This window comes from Triticum aestivum, chromosome 3B, assembly GCF_018294505.1.
Source record: "Triticum aestivum cultivar Chinese Spring chromosome 3B, IWGSC CS RefSeq v2.1, whole genome shotgun sequence".
Taxonomy (NCBI): Eukaryota; Viridiplantae; Streptophyta; class Magnoliopsida; order Poales; family Poaceae; genus Triticum; species Triticum aestivum.
Genome location: NC_057801.1, coordinates 430,110,280 through 430,117,588, shown reverse-complemented (window position 1 = coordinate 430,117,588; position 7,309 = coordinate 430,110,280).

Sequence of the window (7,309 nt, the reverse complement as noted above, 5' to 3'; positions counted from 1 at the left end):
TATCGTGGGCTCAGCGCAAAACACCGAGCCAATCCGGCAAGTTTTCATGTTTGCAAGATATGCCTTTTACTAGCACATCCCGGGAGGAATCTAAGCCTCCATGCCAATCTTACAAGCCTGGGTAGCGATAGTGGAGCAGATTAACTGTCCGGCTCCGCTACCTGAAGATCCAGAATCGCCTCTTCTAACGAAGATGCTGTTTTCGGCGTCCTATGAGGTGCCGGAGAAGAAGGCCAAGAAGACGGCCGTGGGGACCAGAGATGGTCTCCGGCACAAGGTTGCACCGGACATGACGTCCGAAGACACCGAGATGCACTCCTCCACCGAAGAAGAGGAGGAGGAGGAGGAAATCCACCCCCTCCCTACTGGGGGGAGAAAGAAGAGGAAGGTTGCCACGCATGGGAGGCCGAGGTGTCCAAGAAGGGAAAAACCTTCCTTCCGGACTATTCCACTGTAGCCACCAACAGCGGCGAGGAGTGGGAACCCAGGGTCAAGCCCCTGGCTAAGTCGTAAGCATCCGGACACAATAGTATTTTTGGTATGTTTGCTTTATCACTTCTTAATGTGCCAGACGTGCACCTGCAGTCCAGCCAAATCCAACATCAAGATATCTTCCTCTTCGGAGGGATCACTGGACCCGTTGGCGATGAACAGCGATTCTCTTCCGACAGCCTCCTCCCCCAAGGCCGCGGACGACACCGAGGTGTTGTCTCGAAGGATACCAGGCCAAGGGGAGTCAGTTCCGGAGACGCCTCCAGGCGAAACCCCAGTCGCCGGACACATGGGGGGAAAGACCCCCACGGACTCCAATAATGGGGGTCGCAGCCAGTTTGGCCCCCAGCCGAATGCGGCTCCAAAAACCCAAGTGGTTCCGGATTCAGGCAGGCAGCCTCTCCCTAAGGAGGGCGAGCCGCCTATATCGACAACCTCCGTCCATCCAGAGGCACCGGACAGCTTGCTGGAAACGCTTCGCGGCGCTTCCATTGATGAAGAACACCATACTCTTATGAGTACGGTGATTGAGAAGGCCCGCTCCGCCAAAAGCGGATTAACCGAAGCCTGCGCTAGCCTTCTAACAGGCTTTGAGGTAAATAATAAAATTGTGAGAGAATATCACAGTGTATACAGTAGCCCCTAATGCTCTGTTTGGTGTTTGTCCGCGTTCTGGGAACGGGGGTACCCAGACTTGCCTGCCTGCGGCCTACGGCGTGGCTCAAGGGGTGGCCCAGTGCGGCCCATCTTCCTCAACACAAGCTCAAGACCCTCGCGAGGGGCCAAGCCTCGCAGGGCGGACGACAGGAAGCTTCCTCAGGCACGGCCTCATCAGGCTGGCTCGCGAGGAGGCGGAGAGATCAAGGCGGGGTACCTCACGAGGTGCCTGTGATGCAAGCCATGACGATCAAAGCCAGGCGGGCGCCAGGCGGGCGCCGGCCTGCGTAGAGTCCTTGTTTCCTCTTTGGTGCAAAGGGAGCAAGCACAGGCAAGAGTATCAAGCAAAGGCAACCATTTCGGTGCAACAAGACCAAGACCAGCAGAACGGCAGGATGGAGTTCGTCGTGGAGCCCAAGCCGGCGTCACCACCAGAGTCTTTGGCAGGCGAGGACTGACTTGAGTCAGGATAAGTGTACTACATGTTCCCCTTCAAAATGGCCAATTGTTGGCGCCCTTCCCGCTCAATATTTGGGAAGAGACCCAGGGCCACCGCCTATAAATAGGACTAGCCACCCCCAGGGTAGAGGCATCTAGAGATAAACTAGAGAGAAGAACCTTATCCAACACCACCACAAGAACTCCTCCCCTTGCGAGGCAGTTCTTCCTTGTATTGTTCATCATCAGCCCCTGAGGCAATCCACCACACCACAAACTAGAGTAGGGTATTACACCACAATGGTGGCCCGAACTAGTATAAACCTTGTGTCCCCTGTGTTGTTCTTTGTGTAGTTTAGATCCTTGCGAGGCGGTGAGACGTAGGTAGGTAGGAGGTGCAATCTCCGCGTGCACCCCAGAGTTCGAACCTAGAGGGTCTGCTGGAACCCGAAATCCGACATTTGGCGCGCCAGGTGATGACCCACAAGTATAGGGGATCGGTTGGGGAACGTTGCACAAAATTAAAAAATTTCCTACGGTTTCACCAAGATCCATCTATGAGTTCATCTAAGCAACGAGTCAAGGGAGTGAGTTTGCATCTACATACCACTTGTAGATCGCGTGCGGAAGCTTTCGAGGGAACGGTGATGATGGAGTCGTACTCGACGTGATTCAGATCACCGATGACCAAGTGCCGAACGGACAGCACCTCCGCGTTCAACACACGTACGGAACGGATGACGTCTCCTCCGTCTTGATCCAGCAAGGAGGAAGGAGAGGTTGAGGAAGACAGCTCCAACGGCAGCACGACGGCGTGGTGTTGGTGGAGAAGCAGTACTCCGACAGGGCTTCGCCAAGCTCGTGACGGAGGAGGAGAGGTGTTGGGGAGGGGAGGGGCTGCGCCTTGGTTGTGTGTTGCAGCCCTCCCCTCACCCCTCTATTTATAGGGGAAGGGGCAAGGGGGGCCGGCCTCTCTAGATGGGATCTAGAGGGGGGGGGGGGGCGGCGGCCAAGGAGGGGGCTTGCCCCCCAAGCAAGGGGGGTGCGCCCCCTTAGGGTTCCCCCCAACCCTAGGCGCATGGGCCCAAGGGGGGGGGGGCGCCCAGCCCTCCAGGGGCTGGTGCCCTGCCCCACACGCCCCATGTGGCCCACCAAGAGGGGTGGCCCCTCCCGGTGGACCCCCGGAACCCCTCCGGTGGCCCCGGTACAATACCGATATGCCCCCAAAACTTTCCGGTGTCCGCATGACAACTTCCCATATATAAATCTTTACCTCCGGACCCTTCCGGAACTCCTCGTGACGTCCGAGATCTCATCCGGGACTCCGAACAACATTCGGTAATCACATACAAGTCTTCCTAATAACCCTAGCGTCACCGAACCTTAAGTGTGTAGACCCTACGGGTTCGGGAGACACGTAGACATGACCGAGACGGCTCTCCGGTCAATAACCAACAGCGGGATCTGGATACCCATGTTGGCTCCCACATGCTCCTCGATGATGTCATCGGATGAAGCACGATGTCGAGGATTCAATCAACCCCGTATACTATTCCCTTTATCAATCGGTACGTTACAAGCCCGAGACTCGATCGTCGGTATCCCAATACCTCGTTCAGTCTCATTACCGGCAAGTCACTATACTCGTACCGTAATGCTTGATCCCGTGACCAAACACTTGGTCACTTTGAGCTCATTATGATGATGCATTACCGAGTGGGCCCGGAGATACCTCTCTGTCATACGGAGTGACAAATCCCAGTCTCGATCCGTGTCAACCCAACAGACACTTTCGGAGATACCTGTAGTGCACCTTTATAGTCACCCAGTTACGTTGTGACGTTTGGTACACCCAAAGCACTCCTACGGTATCCGGGAGTTACACGATCTCATGGTCTAAGGAAGAGATACTTGACATTGGAAAAGCTCTAGCAAAACGAACTACACGATCTTGTGCTATGCTTAGGATTGGGTCTTGTCCATCACATCATTCTCCTAATGATGTGATCCCGTTGTCAATGACATCTAATGTCCATAGTCAGGAAACCATGACTATCTGTTGACCAACGAGCTAGTCAACTAGAGGCTTACTAGGGACGTATTGTGGTCTATGTATTCACACGTGTATTACGATTTCCGGATAATACAATTATAGCATGAATAAAAGACAATTATCATGAACGAGGGAATATAATAATAGTCCATTTATTATTGCCTCTAGGGCATATTTCCAACAGTCTCCCACTTGCACTAGAGTCAATAATCTAGTTACATTGTGATGAATTGAACACCCATAGAGTTCTGGTGTTGATCATGTTTTGCTCGCGAGAGAGGTTTAGTCAACGGATCTGTGACATTCAGATCCGTATGTACTTTGCAAATATCTATGTCTCCATCTTGAACATTTTCACGGATGGAGTTGAAGCGACGCTTGATGTGCCTGGTCTTCTTGTGAAACCTGGGCTCCTTGGCAAGGGCAATAGCTCCAGTGTTGTCACAGAAGAGTTTGATTGGCCCCGACGCATTGGGTATGACTCCTAGGTCGGTGATGAACTCCTTCACCCAAATTTCTTCATGCGCTGCCTCCGAGGCTGCCATGTACTCCTCTTCACATGTAGATCCTGCCACGACGCTCTGCTTGCAGCTGCACCAGCTTACTGCTCCACCATTCAACATATACACGTATCCGGTTTGTGACTTAGAGTCATCCAGATCTGTGTCGAAGCTAGCGTCGACGTAACCCTTTACGACGAGCTCTTCGTCACCTCCATAAATGAGAAACATGTCCTTTGTCCTTTTCAGGTACTTCAGGATATTCTTGACCGCTGTCCAGTGTTCCTTGCCGGGATTACTTTGGTACCTTCCTACCAAACTTACGGCAAGGTTTACATCAGGTCTGGTACACATCATGGCATACATAATAGATCCTATGGCTGAAGCATAGGGGATGACACTCATCTCTTCTTTATCTTTTGTCGTGGTTGGGCATTGAGCCGAGCTCAATCTCACACCTTGCAGTACAGGCAAGAACCCCTTCTTGGACTGATCCATTTTGAACTTCTTCAAAATCTTATCAAGGTATGTGCTTTGTGAAAGACCTATGAGGCGTCTTGATCTATCTCTATAGATCTTGATGCCTAATATATAAGCAGCTTCTCCAAGGTCCTTCATTGAAAAACACTTATTCAAGTAGGCCTTAATGCTGTCCAAAAGTTCTATATCATTTCCCATCAAAAGTATGTCATCTACATATAATATGAGAAATGCTACAGAGCTCCCACTCACTTTCTGGTAAACGCAGGCTTCTCCATAAGTCTGCATAAACCCAAACGCTTTGATCATCTCATCAAAGCGAATGTCCCAACTCCGAGATGCTTGCACCAGCCCATAAATGGATCGCTGGAGCTTGCATACTTTGTTAGCATTCTTAGGATCAACAAAACCCTCGGCTGCATCATATACAGTTCTTCCTTAAGATGCCCGTTAAGGAATGCCGTTTTGACGTCCATCTGCCATATCTCATAATCATAGTATGTGGCAATTGCTATCATGATTCGGATGGACTTAAGCTTCGCTACAGGAGAGAAAGTCTCATCGTAGTCAATTCCTTGAACTTGCCGATAACCCTTAGCAACAAGTCGAGCTTTATAGATGGTGACATTACCATCCGCGTCCGTCTTCTTCTTAAAGATCCATTTGTTTTCTATCGCTCGTCGATCATCGGGCAAGTCAGTCAAAGTCCATACTTTGTTTTCATACATGGATTCTATCTCGGATTTCATGGCTTCTAGCCATTTGTTGGAATCTAGGCCCGCCATTGCTTCCTCATAGTTCGAAGGTTCACCATTGTCCAACAACATGATTTCCAGGACGGGGTTGCCGTACCACTCTGGTGCGGAACGTGTCCTTGTGGACCTACGAAGTTCAGTAGCAACTTGATCCGAAGTACCTTGATCATCATCATTATTTTCCTCTTCAGTTGGTGTAGGCATCACAGGAACATCTTCCTGAGCTGCACTACTATCCCGTTCAAGAGGTAGTACTTCATCGAGTTCTACTTTCCTCCCACTTACTTCTTTCGAGAGAAACTCTTTTTCCAGAAAGGATCCGTTCTTGGCAACAAAGATCTTGCCCTCGGATCTTAAGTAGAAGGTATACCCAATGGTTTCTTTAGGGTATCCTATGAAGACGCATTTTTCCGACTTGGGTTCGAGCTTTTCAGGTTGAAGTTTCTTGACATAAGCATCGCATCCCCAAACTTTTAGAAACGACAGCTTAGGTTTCTTCCCAAACCATAATTCATACGATGTCGTCTCAACGGATTTAGACGGTGCCCTATTTAAAGTGAATGTAGCTGTCTCTAGAGCATATCCCCAAAATGATAGCGGTAAATCGGTAAGAGACATCATAGATCGCACCATATCCAATAGAGTGCGATTACGACGTTCGGACACACCGTTACGCTGAGGTGTTCCAGGCGGCATGAGTTGTGAAACGATTCCACATTTTCTTAAGTGTGTACCAAATTCGTGACTTAAATATTCTCCTCCACGATCCGATCTTAAGAATTTTATCTTTCGGTCACGTTGATTCTCTACTTCATTCTGAAATTCTTTGAACTTTTCAAAGGTCTCAGACTTGTGTTTCATCAAGTAGACATACCCATATCTACTCAAGTCATCAGTGAGAGTGATAACATAACGATATCCTCCACGAGCCTCAACACTCATTGGACCGCACACATCGGTATGTATGATTTCCAACAAGTTGGTTGCTCGCTCCATTGTTCCGGAGAACAGGGTCTTGGTCATTTTGCCCATGAGGCATGGTTCGCATGTGTCAAATGATTCATAATCGAGAGACTCTAAAAGTCCATCAGCATGGAGCTTCTTCATGCGCTTGACACCAATGTGACCAAGGCGGCAGTGCCACAAGTATGTGGGACTATCGTTATCAACTTTACATCTTTTGGTATTCACGCTATGAATATGTGTAACACTATGTTCGAGATTCATTAAGAATAAACCATTGACCATCGGGGCATGACCATAAAACATATCTCTCATATAAATAGAACAACCATTATTCTCGGATTTAAATGAGTAGCCATCTCGTATTAAACGAGATCCAGATACAATGTTCATGCTCAAACTTGGCACTAAATAACAATTATTGAGGTTTAAAACTAATCCCGTAGGTAAATGTAGAGGTAGCTTGCCGACGGCGATCACATCGACCCTGGAACCATTCCCGACGCGCATCGTCACCTCGTCCTTCGCCAGTCTCCGCTTATTCCGCAGCTCCTGCTATGAGTTACAAATGTGAGCAACGGCACCGGTATCAAATACCCAGGAGTTACTACGAGTACTGGTAAGGTACACATCAATTACATGTATATCAATATACCTTTAGTGTTGCCGGCCTTCTTGTCTGCTAGGTATTTGGGGCAGTTCCGCTTCCAGTGACCCTTCCCCTTGCAATAAAAGCACTCAGTTTCAGGCTTGGGTCCATTCTTTGACTTCTTCCCGGCAACTGGCTTACCGGGCACGGCAACATCTTTGCCGTCCTTCTTGAAGTTCTTCTTACCCTTGCCCTTCTTGAACTTAGTGGTCTTATTGACCATCAACACTTGATGTTCTTTCTTGATTTCAACCTCTGCTGACTTTAGCATTGAAAATACTTCAGGAATGGTCTTCACCATCCCCTGCATATTGTAGTTCAT